Source organism: Lacerta agilis, chromosome 5, assembly GCF_009819535.1.
Source record: "Lacerta agilis isolate rLacAgi1 chromosome 5, rLacAgi1.pri, whole genome shotgun sequence".
Classification (NCBI taxonomy): domain Eukaryota; kingdom Metazoa; phylum Chordata; class Lepidosauria; order Squamata; family Lacertidae; genus Lacerta; species Lacerta agilis.
Window position 1 is genome coordinate 53438156 of NC_046316.1, and position 18497 is coordinate 53456652.

At 45.0% G+C, this 18497-nt stretch overlaps 1 long non-coding RNA gene across 1 annotated transcript; it reads left to right on the forward strand.

Moving 5' to 3' along the window:
• Window positions 1-7008: 7008 nt before the first annotated feature.
• LOC117047066 lies at window positions 7009-17104 on the forward strand. The gene is made up of 3 exons (XR_004426659.1): window positions 7009-7110; window positions 11712-11761; window positions 17015-17104. It is a non-coding gene; the product is annotated as an uncharacterized LOC117047066 (long non-coding RNA).
• The last annotated feature ends 1393 nt before the right edge of the window (window positions 17105-18497 follow it).

An 18497-nucleotide genomic window follows, 5' to 3' on the forward strand; every position in this document is an offset into this window, starting at 1 on the left:
GGAATATGCACGCTCTGTGCATCTGCCTTCTGTGTTGCAAAAAATACAGAATTTAGCTCCTTTGGAATTTCAGGGTGTGTTGTCGGGGTGTTTTTTTTTGTGTTTTTTTTTTTAAACCAGTCTTCACTTTTGCAGACAGGTTTGGCTTTTGTTAAGTGTAGGGTGTCTGTTTTAAAACTCAGATCTCTGAACAAATTCTTGAAGGATAAGGCTACCAAAGGCTAGTAGCCTTGTTGGCTATGTATTGCCTCCATTGTCAGACCCAGCATGCCTCTGAATGCCAGTTGCTGGCAATCGCTTCTTGCAGGCTTCCCATAAATTGGCCACTATAAGAACAGGACCCTGGCCTAGATGGACCTTTGGTCTGATCCAAGGGATTCTTCTTATGTTCTATATTTTTTTATATATACAACATTACTTGTTTTAGTAATCTCCTGCAAGTAGCTCAGCATAATGTTGTTTGATGCAACATTGTCCTCACAGCAGCGATATTTTGTTACTGGGGAAAACCATTCCTTTGCATTTAGTACATCCGTTTCTCTGTTCTTCTCCCAGTGGCTGTAAACGAATAAGAAATTTTGGCTCGGTCTTGCTTGAACCCCCACAGCTTTGTGACCAATATATTTTAAACTTGTATGTGGCGCCAAATCCTAACCTGCCTAATAAATAAAACACTATTTACTTGTACAAATGTCCATAATTCTTGGTTAAATTCATCCTGATTTATTTATTTGCACCCAGTGCCTTTGAGTTCCCCAGACAAAAATTATATTTTTTCAGTGCAAGTTTTTAACCTCAAATAATAGTTTTTCTCACTCTTGCTCCCCCCCATTTCATGTGTATGTTGAATTTTATACAAACAAAGACCTTTTTGTAACCTGAAATGCTCCCATATTTAAAAAAACCCTCAAAGAGCAAACTTGCTGACTCATGGGCTGCTTGTTTTGGTTGCTGCGCTAGCTGACAGGCATTTGCCAAATTTCCAACATGATCAGTTTTGCAGTTGGACCAAATGTTTTCCTGGTGTCTCTTAATTGTTTCTTACTGATTATATCTGACGTCACTTGACCACTGTCTCAATTGTTCATTCTGTCTGGACACCCGGGAGGAGACTATTGTCGTAGCATCAGTTCCTAAGTCTGTGTCTGAATGGTAGCAAATAATGGGAAATGATTGCCTGTGGATCTTTTCGCTCGCTGCAATTCTGTATGCCTGGATTTGATATACTTCAAAGCTATTTTATTTGCTTGCCTTTATTGTACTCCCTTCTTCTTAAATCACAATAAACTAAAACAGATTGACTATAGCAAAACCCCTTTCTGTTTTCTTTCCTGGGGGAACTTCCCTGAAAAGCATAATGTATTTTCATTTTCATTTCAGTATTTTCATTTTGGCAAAGCAAAAACACGCCCCACCCCCCAAATTGTGGAGAGAAAAAATGTTCTAATCCTCTGAATAAGTCAAGTATCTGTTTCTTCATGGTTCTGAGAAGTTTAAAGTCTTCAGAATAATAATAATAATAATAATAATAATAATAATAATAATAATAATAATAATAATAATAATAATAATAAATCCTGATACATTAAGAAGTTAAAAGTTTTGTGGTGACAGGATTGGTCTGAGGAAAAAAATGTAAGGAGTATTTTATTTAAAATGTAACTACTTTCTGCATACAGCTTTGCTATAACTTGCTGATGAAATTTTGGAATGTATTTTTTTTTAATCCACATGTTCTTTCAGCATACAGCATTTGCAGTATGTTCTCCAATTTCAAATCTGTGTGGTTTTCATTATCACACAAAGATCATTATCTCCAGCATGAAAATTGTACTTTTCATTGGCAGCTCTCCACGGGCCTGTATATACAACCAAATAACACTGGTGTAACTGAATACACTGGTGCTACTTGGTCATGCCTGGTTGTCGCTGTTATTAGTGGCATACCATGCTTTCATCGTGCCTCCAGTATTAACTGCGACTGAGTAGGAGACATTGTGTTGATGGTGATAGACCCTTGGTGTGCTGAGCTCCATTTTGATCATGGCCACCAGCGCCTGTTCAGGACATTTTGCTGCTTGAGGTGAAGGACAAGATGCACAGAAGCCAACTGGACTGGTAGTTGAATCTTTCTCCAATATTGTTGAAAGGACAGGGTCTCGCTTCACAAACGGCAAGCACCTTAAAAGGTTTCCAATATGTTGGTTCCTAAGGAAGAACTCTAAAATCTACAATTGAGCAATACTTTTATTGGGATCAACCAGAATGCCACAAGGGTTGGGGTGGGGGCTTTTGAGTTCCCTAGAACTAGTAATTATGCGAGATGTTTCACGAAACAGAAGACGAAGGAGACAAAGACAAATAAAACATGAGAAGTGCAGAAATTTGGCCAATGTAGTAACCATGAGATCAGCTTGCAGGCTCATTGGAGACAGGACACACACACACCTGATATGGGTTACACACCTAGAGTTGTAGCCAATGTTGGTTTATGTGTAAATTCAGTTGTTCCATTAATTTCAGTGGGTCTACTTTGACTAGACTACATTAGATACCATTCATTGGATTCTAGGATGAGGAAGCTTTTAATCCATATTGGTCCCAAACTTCAAATGAACTTTAAGCCTAATTTTTGTACTTTTTGCGTTTTGTTTACTCCTTGTTCTTCTCGCTTCCTGTTTTGTGTAACATATTGTCAGATGAAGACTTCTGAAGCACTCAAAAGCTTGCCACCTTTTTGTGACATCTTGTTGAGTCTCAATAAAGGATGTTGGAGTTGAGCCTACAAAATATCCATGCAACCCAAACTCCCCTTGCCATTTCAAATTCTTAAAATCAGTTATCTGGAAGAGGCATGGCATTCCCTGCCCACCTACCTTGTGTGTATATACCAGGCATAGGCAAACTTGGCCCTCCAGATGTTTTGAGACTACAATTCCCATCAACCCTAGCTAACAGGACCAGTGGTCAGGGATGATGGGAGTTGTAGTCCCAAAGCATCTGGAGCGAGGGCCGAGTTTGCCTATGCTGGGTATATACAAGCAAACAAATCCTTTTGTATTATCTATCTCTGTATAAGCATTAATACCAGCAAACATTTCTGGAGGAGAGGTTGTAGCTTGATGGTAGGGTGCATGCCACTCATACAGAACATCTCAGTTTCAATCCCTGGCATCTTCTGGGAAAGGTCTCAAAAAAGCAGTAGGGACACTAACCATGCTCAGAGCAGATGGAGGTGGACAGGGAAAGTGTGTGTGATCTTCCACCCTGGCTGCATGTGACTTAGACATGGTTTAAGTTCCATATGTTTGCTTGTTAATGTGTAAAGGGACCCCTGACCATTAGGTCCAGTCGTGGATGACTCTGGGGTTGTGGCGCTCATCTCCCGTTACTTGCCGAGTGAGCACAGCTTCTGGGTCATGTGGCCAGCATAACTAAACCGCTTCTGGCGAAACCAGAGCATTGCACGGAAACGCCGTTTGCCTTCCCACCGGAGCGGTACCTATTTATCTACTTGCACTTTGACGTGCTTTTGAACTGCTAGGTGGGCAGGAGCAGGGACCGAGCAACGGGAGCTCACCCTGTCGCAGGGATTCGAACTGCTGACCTTCTGATCAGCAAGCCCTAGGCTCTGTGGTTTAAGGCACAGCGCCACCCGCGTCCCTGTTAATGTGTATTCTGTGCTTAATGCTCACTGACTTTTCAAAGAAAATCTCCAGCAGTCTCCATTAGCCCCTGTAGAGAGAGTCGACAGCAATTGTGTGTGTGTTTGCTTACATAACTAAGAGCCTGATCCTAAAACACATTGCTTCAGAAAACAATTGCAAAATGCTGCATCATGCAAGGGCACGCACACACACACACACACACACACACACACAAAGTCACTGGAAGCCTTGCAACAGCAGGGCTGTTATGCCAGGGGCTCAAGGCAGTTATGCAAATCTTGGAGCATCAGTTAATGGCAACACTGACTCTTTTTTCTTTAATGTTTCATAAGCTACTAATCAAGTTTTTTTTAAAATCTATAATGTTTCATGCGCAAAGTGTCTCCCAAATGCTGCGTGATTTATGTAAGGAATGAAACGCAGTGAGCGCATAGCAAGCAGACGCTCGGTACTGGCTTGGCTAATTATCTGAGCTAAAAATGATCTAAAAATCAATAACATGGTTATGGAAACTACTATGTGTGTATATTGCACGGGGGTGGGGGTGGGGGAAACATTTGACGTATTTGGGTGGAGACATTTCTTGGAGTAGGCGGACAGATGCTGCTCGGTGTAAAAAAGAATAATGCTTTTAGTACGTTGCAGCCTGATGCTAAAAAAAGACCACACACATGCACACAAAACAAAACACTCCCAGCTTCGTCAGCAAAACAGGAAGAGGATTGTCCATGTGCCGTACAAAACATCTCCCCGACTCCATTACTCCAGTGCAGCCTCTGGGATCCTCTGTTTATGTGCTTGTTGCATGAATAAGAAGGTACATCAGGGTTCTCACCCCCTCTGCCAGGAGGAGTTCCCACCTCAATGTAGAAATTGCTCTGAACCTTGTATCCCTCCCACTCTTTTATTCTGTGCTTCTATAGTTTGGTAATAGGGGTCTGTGCTCTACTCCCTGCTTTTTTGGGGTTGGGGGGAGAGGCTCCAGGCATCTTCTGCAAAAGGTGAACAAATGCATTATTCACTGGAGATACATGGTGGTTAAAAGGAATGTAATGGAGTGGAAAAACAGGCTTCTTCTCCTCCCTGCCCTCAAAAGCACAGGAAGTTAACTCCTGTCTCGCAGGCAACATAGGAAAAGTCACTTGCCTTGAGATGCCTGCATAGCTGATGTCAAATAATGCATGCTCTGTGACAAACCCTACGTGTTAATTCCATTGGAAATTATGGTTAATTAATGACAGAGTCTTTTTATGCTGGCATTTCTTTTTCAAGGAACTTAGTTTCGTTCTATCACTCATGTGCCTCCCGCTTTGCAGAGGCTTGTTTTCCTGTTTGTTTCAGCATACATTTTGCCAGATGTCCTTTCTTTTTCTAAGATGTTACAGTCTCCTTTTTTCAGGTTGTAGTAGTTTGGCAGAACTCTAAAGAACATAATCAACAACAACTCTAGAGTTTCTCTTATGCCATATTCCCCACTCCATTCAAGTGCTGGCTTTACTTACTTCTTCTTTTTACTTGTTGCTTTTCTGCGCAGAAGTTCTCTAGGCGGCATGCAATGCAAATGATTAAAGCCATAAAATTACACACACACACACACACACACACACACAGACAGACACAGTAAACAGCAAGTGATAAAACCTGTTCCCACAATGCTACCAAAGGAAGCACAATCTTCCTACTACAAAAGCAAAGTGGCAAACAGAGAAATAATTGCAGTGCCATTTTATGCTATGACTCTATTGAAACGCCTCCGCCCCTTGGCTTTTTTAGTACATAACGCCCACCATAGAACTATTTTGCTCCTGTAGTCTTTACCAGAATACACAGTTGCTCAGCTTCACTTTGGCCCAGGGTGGCACTCAAGTCACATGCACACCATACATGTTTCCCTCCAAAGAATCCTATGAACTGCAGTTTGTTAAGGGTGCTGGGAATTGCAGCTCTGTGAGCGGAAAACTACAGTCCCCATGGTTCTTTGGGGGAAAGCTATGTGCTTTGAACATCTGGTTTGCACTGTCAGAACAGACAGAGCATATGCAATGCTTCAAAAAACATGATCTTCCTCATAATGGAAAATATTGAGTGAGCTCGTGTATAAAATGTGTGAAGTGCACAGGAGTAAAAATAAATAAATGTAGGTAACTAACTCTTTTGACCCACTTGAAGAAAACAACCCCAAAAGTTACCATATGATATGGTAATACCCTTATGAGGAGGAGTAACTAGAGCAGAGCAAAGTAGTGAGCAAGCTTTGGGGTTTTTCAGAGTTCTGGATGTTGAGCAAAACAAGGGGGAGGGGAGGGAGGGAAGACAAAACGTTGGAGCCTCGCAGTCCATAATTTGGGTCTTAAAATGGAGTGCAGGAGGTGTTGGGAAGATTATACACTCGTCATACAGCAGATTTCAGGTTGCACCTTAAAAGTTACCACCCATAATGACAGGCCCTCCCTCCCCGAGTAGGGAATCAGTTATTATTGCTTCTTCTGTGTCCCAGCAGCCCTCGCTGCAACCTGAAATCTGTTCTGCACCTACAGAGTCTAATCTAATTAAGTCTGCCTAATGCCTCCTGCACTCCAATTTAAGGCTCTTACAAGCTACAGACTAGTATTTCTCACCATCCACCCCCAACCTCCCGCTGCCGCCTTATGTTTTGCTTAACACCCAGACTGAAGAAGAGCCCTGGAGACCTCGAAAGCTTGCTTAATTGTTGCTTTGTAATATTTTAGTTGGTCCAGAAATAGAGATATGTCTCTGACGGCACGTGATGCAGAAGAAAGGCGGTTGTTTCTGAATAGCCCTCTTAACGAGGCGCGTCTAACCTCGTTTGCTTTTATTGACGTGCGCGCACACCGGGAATTAAATAGTGAGGTCAGGTGGGCACCTTTTTGGCTCTTCCCTCGTAATCTCAGAAGTTAAAAGGGCATAACAAAGGAACGTGGTATGGGAAACAACGACACAACACACCCACACACACCTATCCCGGAAACAAGACCAGAAAAAGTCCTCCAGACATCATCATAACGTTAAAAAGTTGAAGGGAGGGCAAGAGGCATAGCTTTGGCCAAGCCAAGCCGGCATCGCCCGCTGTCTCTCTTAAAAACCCCAGAGTTTTAGGGCTGGGACGTTGCCCTCGACCCTAAAGGCGCCCTTCCTTACCCCTCCCCCGATTGATCGTCTGGGACCAGACACTGTCCGCCTGTCGGGGCTCTCCCGAGCGCGGCCCCTTCCCGCTGCCCGTTCGCTCGGTCGTCCGCCCGTCCGTCTGGGGGGGGGGCTTTAGGGGGGTGGCGGCCGGGCGGAGCCTGGCGTTGGGGCCGGGCATGGACTGGCCGGGAGGCGAAGGGAGCAGGAGGCTGCGGAGGGCTGTCCTGTCCTAGCGCTCGTCTGGGCGAGGGGAGAGAGCTGGCTGGCTGTGTTGTACCCGAGATGCTGTGTGGAGGTCAGTGGAGGAAAACGCTTTAAAACTGAGGCAGCGATGAGTTAAAACGCGGGGGGAGGGGGTTGTAGGGCAAATATAGGGGAGAGATCCTCCAGGCGCTTAAGGCAAGCCTCTGAGGAGGGCTATATGCCCTCGACATGTTTTTAAACTAAGCTTAAAATAAATACGCTGCCTTGTTGATGGTTTGTATGTGTGGGGCAGAAGAGCTGGGGGTGTAATTTTTTTGGGGGGGAGGGCTGAGAATCTGTGTAAGGGGTGTGGGGTATCATGTATGAGGAAAATGTTGTGCTACGAGGCTGGTGGTTCCTTGGGCTATGTAGCCACTGCCCAGAAGTGGAATATGGGCAATGGGTTGCTGGAGACAGATCTTGGGTGGAGTGGAGGAGCAAGGGACTGGGAGATCCGGTGGTACTGAGCTGAGGTGTTGGGCTGAGTGTGGGGCAGTGGCTGAAAAGGCAAAAGTGACTCTTCCAGGGACGGAAGGGGCTGATGCTGAGGGGCAAGGGCAGGGGTAGGGAGCCTACCGCCCTCCAGATACTGTATTGTTGTGCAGGAATCCGACTCATTGATCCTGTACAGCAGTGATGGCCAAACTTGGCCCTCCAGCTGTTTTGGGACTACAACTCCCATCACCCCCTAGCTAACAGGGCCAGTGGTGAGGGATGAAGGGAATTGTAGTCCCAAAACAGCTGGAACAGAATAGTCAATGGTTAGGGATGATGGGAGTCATTGTCCCAACAACAACTGGAAGGGTACGGGCTCCCCACTCCTGGCCTGGTAGGAGACTAGCATTTGTGGAAGTGGGGAAGTGGGGATTTGATTACTGATTGATTTATTTATTTTAAAAGCTTATATCCTGCCTTTTCGCAGATAATGGATCCAAGGTTCTGGGGGTTCAAGGGGTTTGGCTGAGATGGGCTCTGGGTCTGAGAGGGTGGCTATCTGTAGAAGTCTCTGGCATGCTGAGGGAGGGACTGTTTCAACAGTGTACATTCCAGGCTCAGGAGTCAGCAGGGACCGGAGAGGTTTCGTGGCTTTCGTTCCCTGTCTCACCTCCAGTGCAAACTTTCCCCCGAAGCTTCTTTCCGATACATGCAGTGCCCAGCTTGGCCTGGCAGCCTTCCTTCTCCCTTTCGGAATATAGAATTTCCATTTCACAGCCACATGGGGAAAGCTGGCTCCATCGCAATCAGATATATTGAAAACTGTGGCTAGAAGTATTCACATGCCTTCCCTCCCTCCTCCGATCCTTGGACACATCTACTCTTGGACATTGTAGCTTATTTGGACAGGAGCAGAGACTTTGTTATCTGGAGTGGCAACTGCCAGTTAGCCCCTCCCTCCCTGGGCAGACTCTCCTCTCTTGTTTGGTTTTAGCTTTCAGCCCAGGATGCAGAGCAGATGGTTTAAGCCTAAGTACTCCTGCCTAGCTGGTTTGGATGGTCATTTCAGGGTTGTGCTGCAGGCTGTGCCTCTTGGGCATTCCCCAGGTTATAGCTAAATTTGCCTGAACTGCATCACCTTATGTACTCTCTGCACAGTGGTGGTTTGTGCCCATTGGCAGAAAGCAGGGAGCCCAACAGCTGATGGAGCTAGAGTCAATGAGATTCAGAACCAACTAATTCGAGTTTTGCCCCCTTCCTCCTCGCCCTGCTTACAAGGCATAGGTGCAAACTCCCTGGAGCCCCAAAATTCTCCATGAAGGGGTCAGGCATCCATAAATGTTGGTGCCAGGGCCATGCACTCAGCATGGCACCCAAAGCCCTGGGCACCCATGTTCGCAGGGCCAAGTTGGCACTCTTGTTACAAGAGCAACACTGAGACATAAGGTGGAGGAAGCTGACAGGCAACGCCAGCTCCTAGACTAGATGGAAGTCAGAAGGCAAGGCTGGGGGGTGGGGTGGGGTGCCTGGCTGATGTCAGATTGAGGTTGGTGGGGCAGGGTTCCAGTCACCAAAATGGGCCAGCCATCACTGAAACTCCATTGAACAACTTGCTGCAGGTAACTAAGAATTACTTGCAGGCAAATGAGTGGGGTGGTGGATGAGGGGTGGATCCTTCGCTTCACCTCCCTCCACCACGTGGATCCTGTGCTAATCACAGAGGAAGGAAAGCCCCTTCCTCCCGGACCCTGAGAAGCATGCAAACCAAGCAGGCTGGTGGAGAAGAGAAGGATATGAAAAAAAATCTGTTCTTCCTCTGCCAGTTCACTCAATAGCCTACTTAAAGATTAAGGAACCTGTATCTGCATGCTGGCAGCAGAGGGTGGCGGCTTCCTTTCCTCTACAGCCAGCATGGAAACAGAAGCTGGTAACTTTTGTGGGCTTATTCCCCTTCTGTCAAACTGAGCTAGATTTTTTTCTCACTAAATTCATTATAGTTTCTGCACTCTTAACAGAAAGGGTTCCCATGTACCCTTACTCAGCATTAAATCTTGCTAAGTTTGGTGGGTGTTTACTTATTGCAAGGTCAGTGTGCAAAGGATTGCAACCTTAAAGGAGATAGTTGGGGCTGATGAGAGTTGAAGATAATATCTGGGGGGGGGGCATATGCTCCCCACTGCTGTCCTAGCCCCTCAGCAGTAGCTCAGCCCAATCCCTTAGCTTTGCATGGAACTACTAGACCCCTAGTGCGACAGTTTCCATATGCACCATATCCTACATCTCCTGTGCAGATTCCGAGGCCCCTAAATAGATGGCACTCCTCAGTGCTCCTCAGCTTTCTTGCCCTGAACATACACCCTGTTAACACAAGCCCCAACATAGGAATGACACTTTACAAATCAAAGGAAGAAACTCTTATGTGAGCTCCTCATGGGTAGAGAACATATTTAGCTTTGCTCTGACCCTTTTGGAAGAGTTTGCTCTTCTAATGTAGAACTGATGGCAAGATTTTTTTAAAAAAACAAAAAACAAAATTGAAAAGCCACTGTGTTTTCTTTGGTAGCATTTCTTTTGCCTGCAATGATCTTTTGAATTGGGGGCAGAAGTGGGATAAATGTGTCCCTCTCCTCTCTTCTGAACATAACATGACCTTATCCGTTTCACAGCCTTGGGGAAAGAGAGATATTGGTAAAATGGTACTTTTTTTACTGGGTCACATTTGTTAATAAGCATATGCAAGGATTTTGCTGGTCACGTGACACTGTTCTTCAGAGCTTGTGGATTGGACTGCGTAGAAGCAGGCTGACAGCAGCTGCTCCATGAGTAGTTAGTTGAGCGCTACATAATGAGCCGGTCTCTGCTTTGTGTTTGGAGCATGAAAGGGTCTGTAACATGATGCTCGGACCTCTAAGGCTGGAGAATGGGGTGGGAAGGAGGGAGGAATGGAGGGAGGGAAGAGTATTGGGGGCTTGTAAGCTGTGTGTGATTTGCTCATTGTGCCCGCTGGAAAGAGAAAAATCTCATGGGCCTTCCTCTGGCATGAATCCAGGAGTTTTTGCGCTTTCCTGTGCCAGGCGCAGGAAAGAAGAGAGGCTGTACAAATTGCTGCTTTCTAGTCCTGATCCTAAATTTGGTAGCTCCGTGTGCATTTGCTTTAAGTTGTTCTCTAGGTTATGTCTTGGAGCTTGTAAAGACTACAAGAAATGAACTGCACGGAAACAGAGGAACGTGATATGCACTGCACATGTGGGAACATGCACACACGAACCTAGTTGTTAGCATGAAAGAAATGTGAAGCGACAGGCGTCCCTCCCCTCCTGTTTTCTGATTAGCTGGTAAGACTGTTTGGCTGTGACGCTGGCCAGGATTTTTTTGGGGGGAGTTGGAATGATAGTGAGAAGGGCAGGCAGCAGGAATCAACTTGAAACCGCTAGTGGCTTTACTCTTGCAGGATGTGTGAGCCAGCCTCATCTGCCATTTTCCTACATGGACAAGCTTCTCTGGTGGTTTGTCCTTTGGTTCGGAAGTCTGGCTGTTGTTGACCGGGTTTGTGTTTGTTCGGTATGTCTTTCTTGCCTTTCTGCCTGCCAAGGCATATGGTGTGGGATACAGAGCAGGGGAGGTGGTGTTGTGCAGCTCACTTTTCTCTGGCACAGTTTGAAACATAATGTTGCCTAGAGGGAGGAGTGTCCCTGCCCTGATCTTCGAACGATAAACTTGAGGAGGGGGAAAAACAAACTCCATTCAGCCGCTGTTAAATTAATTGCTTGCATTTGTAACTTGGACACCAAAGCTGGCTGTTTGGGTGGAGAACTCCACTGTGGAGCAGAGGAATTTATAGCGAAAATCACTGTAATGAGGGTGTCCTCCAGCAATGAATTGCAGAATAGAAAAGTAGAGAAGTACGAACTTTCCTTGTGGCTCTTGAGTTGTGCATGTACAGAGGGAGGCTTAAGGGTCTCAGCTGATTTTAGCAAGGGGCGATCTGTATTTTCCTCTTATACCATCTACTGTGTATTTATCCTTCCACGTTCCTTAATTTTGCATTTGCACAAGGAAACCAGAGCAATATGGAGAGTGGGGACTGATAATGTCTGAGAACCTACCCTATAGACTGGTTGGTTGTTGTGACTGAAACTCATCATGTGCTACACATGCCAGAAACTGCACTGATTTTTCACTTAATCTTCTGGCCTCACAAATTTTCTGTTGTTTCAGGAGGAAGTTGATGACAGGAGAGCAGAGCTCACTTTCAAGACCTGAGGCAGGTAAGGTACATGAAGAGAGAGTCCCCTCAGATACCACAGCAAAGGTTACAGAGTTACTGTCATTTGGCTTCTGTGTTCATAGGGTGTGCTGGTCTGGATGCTGAAATGATGTGCTGTTCTTTATATGATTCACTTAAGGCCGCCCTCTTCTCTCCATAATGCAAGCTAGTTTGGTTTAATGTGCAGTCTTTTGGTTATTCTGGTACATACGGAGCTCTTTATGAATATATCAAAGTGCAACAGATTTGGTTGGCAAGGAATGGCCAAGGAATCACATTCTGAACAGCCTCCTTTTTTGTATTTCTCATTTATCTTCCCACCCCCCTTCTTTGGACCCCTTGCATTCTTTGAGGGATATACACTTGGAAAGGGGATGGTTTGTGCTTATGACAGCTTTTGGAGAATTTGCAACTCCCCCCACCCCACCAAATGACTTAGATATTTAAAACAACCACCTCTCAGGATATTGCTCACCAATACCCTCTTTGGTAAATTGACCCTGTATTTATTTGGGAACTTGGACCTTATTTTGGCTCCATCTTGCAGATAGAATGAAAAGATTTACTAGCTTACCACATAAAATTGGGTAGTCCATGTTTTCATTGTGCATCCACATGGCACTCAGTGTGCCCCATTCTTGTCACTGTACCTGGTTGCTATCCTACGTACTGCAATCTTAAGGCCTTTCCCTTTAATTTCTGTTCTCCTCTGGTGCCAACAGAGGATAGCTTCGCCTGCCCACTTAACTTGGCAAACCTTTTCTGACACTGGTTGTCTTTGTGGCAAGAGAGAGAAAAGAACTGGGATGCCTGCTTTGACTTTCCAGAGGGGGAGTTAATTTTGTAGCATGTTACAAAAGGGCCTTTCCCACCCTTTCCTCTTTTTGTGAAGGTCACTAAGAGACTGACACAAAAGCACCCATTAAACCAGATGACCTTACAATCGTGGGCTTGCAGTTCCTGCTCAAGGCAGCTCGGAGCAGGAAATGATAAATGCAGTGAAATTGACATTAATCTGCATTCAGAGCATTTGCAGATACGGACAGCCTTGGGGCTGTCTGTGCCATGTGTTATTGCCCTGCGTAGTAATAGTATTATAATTTATCTGTGCATGGAAGGCTTGTCACATGTCTTGAGCTCAACAAGGGCAAGTCTAATGCCTCCTCAGATGGGAGGTGGACAGAAAGAGGCTCCAGGGTCTTAGGAAATAGTCATGTTTATAGTAGAATATTTTTTGCTTCTTTAGATCTCTTTAAAGCGACCCAGGCCGCTTGGCCTCATGGAAACTCATTCTCTGTTGTGTCATCCCACAAAACTGTGGTGCATGCGTGGACTGATGGACATCCTCCCTCATCAAATAGCCGAGAAATTTGTTATTGGTCACTTTTGTGTTTTTCACCACTAAGTGCTTAATATCCAAAATTGGAGATGCTAAGACTCATACATCCTTGAAATGTAACAGGCTTGCTCTGGAATCTCTTTACATGGGTCCAGAGGTGGTTGCAGTTTCTCCATCTGAAGGCAAAGGCGCTTGGAACCTACTGAAAGACACTCCCTCTATTGTTACTACTTCACACATTTGAGAATTGAGCTCTGATTTTGAAACAAGTTCTGGGGCTTTCCTTTTGTATCCCTTTGGGTGTGATTACTGAAAGTACTTATAAAGTTCTTTGCTTGCTTTGTTTAATCTCTGTGTTCTGAAAGGCAAAGTTAACACCTGCAGCTGAGACCTCGCCTCTCTTCACAAGACTGCAGCTGCCCTCTGATTTCGAATGAAGCCTGCATGCATTCTCTGATAAAAACAGGGACATCCTATTCAATAATAATAATAATAATAATAATAATAATAATAATAATAATAATAATAAATTTAAACCCCGCACATCTGATTGGGTTGCCCCAGCCACTCTGGGTGGCTTCCAACATATATAAAAACAAAATAAAATATTAGACATTTAAAAACTTCCCCATACAAGGCTGCCTTCAGATGTCTTCCAAAGGTTTTATCTCTTTGGCATGTGGGTTGCATACCTCCATACCCTCCAACATTTCACCAATGAAAATAGGGACATCTTAAGGAAAAGTGGAGCATTCTAGGATCAAATCAGAAACTGGAACGGCCTCTGTGAATCCAGGAGTGTTTCTGGAAAATAGGGACACTTGGAGGGTCTGGGAAACCTATGGCCCTCCATTTGTTGTTATACTACAGTTTCCATCATCCCTACTCATTGGCCATATTGGGTGGGGCTAATGGGAATTGGAGTCCAACAGCAGCTGAAGTAAGTAAGTCTGATTTCAGGAGGATTCACTTGTGAGTAGGTGTGCAAGAGGTTACAGCCCCATTAAATGCAGCAGGATTTACTTTTGAATAAACATGGATAACAAGAACATCAACAGCATCTTATTTATATGTTGTGCACCTGACTGTGTTGCCCCAGCCACTCTGGGTGGATTCCAACAAATTAAAACACCAGCAAATTAAAACATCAATGGCATGAATTTGGATGCGCCCAGGGAAGTGCTGTATGACATTTCATTTACAAGTATGGATCTTTGTACTAGGAAACAAGTCTCAAATGAGTTCACTGAGTCTCACTCCAAACTAGTAAGATTGCCTAGGACTACCGTCTTCATTTCAGTTTTGCCTTTTCACCTTATTTGTACCAATCTCAGGGTTTCACATTTGCTTCCTCGTCCTGGAACTGCAAGCGTTGAGTTGCAGATTTTGTTTTCTTAATGAATGCTGAATTTGTACAGTTTCACCTATTTACAAATTTACGAATTATGAAGTAGCCAGGTTTAGCTTCTGCTAAAAGACACTACCAGAAGAATTGTGTTTGATATCTAGATAATTGGGTATACAACTGAAATGGCAATAGGGAGAAAGTTTGTACCTCGTTACTGATAATTTTGCTTATAAAATGACTCTGAACCTGAGTGCTAAAGACCACTCAATCATAAAATTTGATGTGGAATAAAAGAGTTTCTTGCACAATTTTCAGTAGTGGATAATGCAATTTTTTTTTAGTCACAATGCAATTTTATAGAGGGGGTGAATGAAGGGAAAAGGTCATAGGTCGGTGGTAGCAAGCATGTACTTTTCATGCAAAAGGTTCCAGGGTTCATTCCCTGACGTCAGTGTGGACAATGCTGAGCCACATGAGCTAATGGTCTGATTCAGTGTAAAGCAGCTCTCTGTGTTCCGTTGTTTCATGCAAGGCAGGAACAGCCAGAATTTCTTTTGATAGTTGTTCTAAATGGCTAAGAGTCCAAGCTGAGGGGAGGAATTTTTGGTAGAAATGAAAGGTGATGTGAAATGGGATTTTGCCTTTCCTTTGAGTGCTGGGTTCTAGTTTACATGGCAGCTCAAGTGCTCATCAATACTGCGTTCGAAAATGGTGCAAATTAGGGGCAGGGAACTTTTTTCAGCCCAAAGGCTACATTCCCTTCTAGGCAGCCTGCCTCCTGGTGGCCTCGTGTCACTGGTGAGCAGGGCCAGGAGCAAAAATGGGTAGAGCAACAAATGCTATTTAACTTTTGTTCAGTAGTCCTGTTTCTACACACAGCCACATGTTCCTCTGTGTTCTGCATCCAGGCAAGCAAGTGATGCATTCTGGCCAGGCAAAAAACCCTAGCCTGGGGGTTCGCTACCCCTGGTGTAAATAAATGAGAATGAGAATCATTTCAGTTTCCTTTGCTTTCTGATTGATTCACCTTGCGTTCCTTGGACCAAGAGGCCTGAAAAAAAGGCAGACTTGATGATGGTAGCAATACGAACTTACTTGAGTCCACAAACACAGCACAATCGGGCTGTTTGACTCAAAGGGAGTGCTCACTAATGTTTGTGTGATTGTGTTACAAATTTATAATCTATAGTAAAAACACAGCAAGGCAGAATACAATACTGTATATAATAATGAAATAAACAAAAAATACCCATAGTTAAAACACCCATAAAACATCAATAAATACTGGTTGGTTAAAAGGAGAGGGGAGGGGGATTCATTTTGTTAGAAACCTGCCTAAACAAAAGAGTTCTCAAAAAGTGTCTGAAGGAAGAGAGGGGTGGTTCCTGCCCAACTTCTACTGCCAGGGAGTTCCACAGGACAAGGTATGCCACACTAGGATTTGAGTAAAGGCTCGAATCCTAGTGAAGTCCAACTGAACTTCAAGGATATGGGGAACCACCAGAAGTGCCCTGTTAGATGATCTCAGTGATCGCAGTGGAACAAAAGGAATCTGATGGTTCTTAAGGTGCTTTGGTGACCTGGAAGAGTTATGGTTTGGATACCAATTTGTCACCCTATTTTGAACGCATCTCTGTGGAGATCTAGCACTACTATAGTTTTATGGATTTGCTGGAGGTGCCTTGCAAGCTGCTCTCCAGGTGCCAGAGGCCTCTTTGTGTGGGTGGGCCCTGCATGTCAATAGAGTTTCTGCAAACAGAATAACTCGTGGATCAGGTTAATTGTGGTTTCCTCCCCAATTTGAATAGATTGCAGCCGGGAGGTGGCCACACCCCTCGGTGGGATGCAGGCTGCACAGATGGTTCCGTGGAAAGATAACTGACCAAACAAACAGGAGGGCTTGATTTCAAGGAAGGAATTAACAGGAGGTGTTCCATGGAATGGCACAGCAGAGAAAGGTTGATCCCTTGTTCCAGGGTGCATCCTGCTTGGGGTGGCACCCATGTACCTGGTGTGAGCTGCCATGTGCCTGATCCACATGCAAAAGAACATCCATAAGGCACAACACATTTTCCCCACTGCGCTTCCTGTTAAATGGATCAGAGTTAATCCGTTTCTGTTGCTTCCTATGGCATGCCTTTGCATTACGCGGTTTGATGGTTAGTCACCCTGTTCTGTCACACTCGGCAACATATCAGCTGTGTCACTGGAGCCTACCTCTTAGGTTACTGTGTCTGGGGAAAGTAGTCTGCTGGAACTAATTATTCCCTTATGTGTGGGAAGGGGATGGGGGGCCCAGTGGGCGAGGGCCTCTTCCCTTTGAATTCTAAATCTTGCTCAGCATGTGACACGAGCAGCATAGATTTGCAAGCTCTCGTTTATGGTGCAACAGGACATTTCATGTGTTCTTGTTGCTGTTACTCTGCGCCAGGGGATTCTGGGAGTGGTGGGCAGCTGTGCTCCTGGGAAGTCCCATTCTCTCCCACCCTCCACCCGCCCGGGCTAGTAGTAGCATGCTTGGCAATGCTCCTTCCTTGAGCCCTTGTTGTTTTTTTTGTCTCTGCTAGGAAGGGAAGAATTTTGAGCTGGCGCCTTATCTTTGCAGCTTGGTCAGTTCCCCATGACCCTGGGGCAAAGGACAGCCTCCCATACTTGAGGTTAGCAATTTTCTCTGCTAAACTTGAAAATTGCAAGGGTTGCAAGCCACAACCTCACCCTAAATGGCACTGATGCTGTGCAATTCTCAATGGTTGAGTCCCCCCCCCCCCATGGCAGAGAGGATCTGATCCTGACTTGCTAGGTTGGGAAAGCCTGTCTAGCTGTAGAGCAGCATTCAGTCTCTCGTGTCTGCAACAAGAACATCCATCAACATGGGCAGTGAGCACAGGGGGCAGACTGGAGCTGGGGCACAGAGTTCAAGCATGCGATCTGTCTCAGATGGATGACAGAGATAAGGAGCACAAGAATCGGGGCAACAGGTGCGGCAGCAAGCAAAAGCTTGGTTTCTGCAAAGGCAAAATTGTGAAGAGACCATTTGCCCAAATGAGCAGACTGGGCAGTGAAAGAACAAGGGCTGCAACCCAGAGAAAACTTGATGAGCCTGCTGAAAGTAATGGGGCTTTGATGGGCACCCATAAGCACTGGGTCTGTAGGACCTGGCCTATCCTGTTGCCCCAGAAGTGAAAACTGTGGAGTGCTTTGCTGACCAGAATAAGTAAGGAGGTAATACAAGAATACTTGGCTAGTTTAGATGTATTCAAGTCTCCAGAGCCAGATGAACTACATCCAAGAGTATTAAAAGAACTGGCAGAGGTGATTTCAGAACCACTGGCAGTAATCTTTGAGAATTCCTGGAGAACAGGCGAAGTCCCAGCAGACTGGAGGAGGGCAAATGTTGTCCCTATTTTCAAAAAGGGGAAAAGAGAAGACCCAAACAATTACCGCCCAGTCAGCCTGACATCAATACCAGGAAAGATTCTAGAGCAGATCATTAAGCAAACGGTCTGTGAGCACCTAGAAAGGAACGCTGTGATCACTAAAAGTCAGCATGGGTTTCTGAAAAATAAGTCATGTCAGACCAATCTGATCTCATTTTTTGACAGAATTACAAGCCTGGTAGATGAAGGGAGCGCTGTGGATGTAGCCTATCTTGATTTCAGCAAGGCCTTTGACAAGGTGCCCCATGACATTCTTGTAAAGAAGCTGGTAAAATGCGGGCTAGACAATGCTACCATTCAGTGGATTTGTAACTGGCTGACTGACCGAACCCAAAGGGTACTCATTAATGGCTCCTCTTCATCCTGGAGAGAAGTGACTAGTGGGGTGCCACAGGGTTCTGTCTTGGGCCCAGTCTTATTCAACATCTTCATCAATGACTTGGATGATGGGCTTGAGGGTATCCTGATCAAGTTTGCAGATGACACCAAATTAGGAGGGGTGGCTAATACCCCAGAGGACAGGATCACACTTCAAAATGACTTTAACAGACTAGAGAACTGGGCCAAAGCAAACAAGATGAATTTTAACAGGGAGAAATGTAAAGTACTACAC